Source organism: Myotis lucifugus, unplaced genomic scaffold (genome assembly GCF_000147115.1).
Source record: "Myotis lucifugus unplaced genomic scaffold, Myoluc2.0 scaffold_160, whole genome shotgun sequence".
In the NCBI taxonomy this organism is placed as follows: Eukaryota; Metazoa; Chordata; class Mammalia; order Chiroptera; family Vespertilionidae; genus Myotis; species Myotis lucifugus.
Genome location: NW_005871208.1, coordinates 1,526,765 through 1,528,689, shown reverse-complemented (window position 1 = coordinate 1,528,689; position 1,925 = coordinate 1,526,765).

Below are 1,925 nucleotides of genomic sequence, written 5' to 3'. Positions count from 1 at the left end.
ACAAAAAATCAGAATTTCCAGAGGATGAGCCCCAGAAATCAGGATTTTAAAAAGATTCCCCGGTGATTCTAATGTGCAGCCAAGGTTGAGAACCACTGGGCTAGAATGACTTATAGGGTCTGTTGGAAAGCCCCTGGAATTTCTTAAAGTTGTGAGGGGTGTGAAGTGGGGCCAAACACCGAGGAAGTTCAGCCATGCTCCCACTAGGTTCTATTTCTTGGTACAAAGGGGGAGGAGTTACAAAGAAATATTCCTATTGACATTGTAAAAGAACCCTGTAGGTCATGGCTGGTGTGACTCAGTTGCTTGGGCATTGCCTCATGCAATGAAAGGTTGCAGGTTCTATTCCCACTCAGGGCACATGCCTGGGTTTCTGGCTTGATCCCTGGTAGAGGGCATGCAGGAGTCAGCTGATCCTTGTTTTGCTCTCACATAGATATTTTTTCTCTCTCTCTCCCTCTCCATTGCTCTTTCTCAAAAAAACCAATAAAAAATCTTAAAAAAAAAGATCCTTCTACTCTTCTTCTTCCTCCTTCCCTTAGGTGTGCTGCATATAGAGCCCCATCCTGGTAGGTTATTTTCTCATGTATGTATTCATTCATTCACTCATTCATTTTAAAGCTAGTGAGAGCTGATTGTTAAATTCAGGAATTTTTCTTGCCAGAATTAAATCACTAATAGCTTGAAATTGACCACAGTGGGAGTATTTACACCATGAAAATTGGCAAATGCTGTAGATCAGGGAGACTTCATTTTGTTTCAAAAACAGTTCCCCCTACTGTTTAATGGTGATTTAACATATGCTGAAACTGCTAAGTCCCAGGTGTACAACAGTGAGCAATATGGCCTAGTTTCTGCCCACAGGGAACTTATAGTTTAGCACTGCATTGTCCAGTATGGTAACCATTAGCCACTTGCCACTACTGTGGCGACTTAAATGTAAATTAAATGACTTAAATATAGTAAAAAAATGTATTTCCTCAGGCATGCTAGCCATATTTTAGGTGCTCAATAGCCACTTGTGATTAGTGGCTACCATGATGGATAGTACAGATATAGTATATATTCCATTACTGCAGGAAGTTTTATTGTTCTATTGGATACTGTGTAGAAGCAGGAGAAGGAGGAAGAGGAACAGACAAGGCAATGGGTCATATATGCAGACTCAGACTAGACCTTCAAAATGAGAGAACCAAGTGCTCGAGACGGTGGCTTTTAAACTTTTTTGATTAAAATCTGCAGTCATATCTATCTATCATATCTATCTATCTATCATCTATCTATCTATCTATCTATCTATCTATCATCTATTTCTATCAAGAGTTTCATGAAACAGTATAATAGTAGTATTCACTCTTACCACATGGGAGGCAGTCTGGTCTAGTTGTTCTACCCTACTCTACTTATTTCATTAAAAATATATTTATATACTGGTTAGTCAACTCTTTCTGCTCATACCCCTCAGTTTGAAAAAGACTGCTTAGATATTAGTGGGGTGGGGCATACCGATGGGGGTAGAGAATAGAAGAGTGATGAGGCGAGAGAGGCTTCTTAGAAGAAATTGCAGTGGCTTTTGGAAGGAAAAGAGGGAAAGGAATAGCTGTAAGTCTGGCAAAGGGAACTAACTTGGGGGAGATCATGGGCCACAAGGGACTGAAATTCACTCTCCACCCCTGGGTGCCTCCCGCATCCCTCCCACCTTTGGCTCCCCAACCATTTTATCTGGCCTTGAGTGTAAATCATTAGCTCTAGCAGTGGAAATAAGCAGGACTCAAACACAGGCATGTGTGGGAACGGCCTTAAGGAAGCTCAGCAATGTAACTGAATGTCTTCAGATTGCTGAGAAGAGAGTGATGGAGAAAGGTCAGCCAGTTAGACCCTGTTGTCTGGGGGTGGGGGTTGAGGGTTCAGGGAGAATTCTGTGT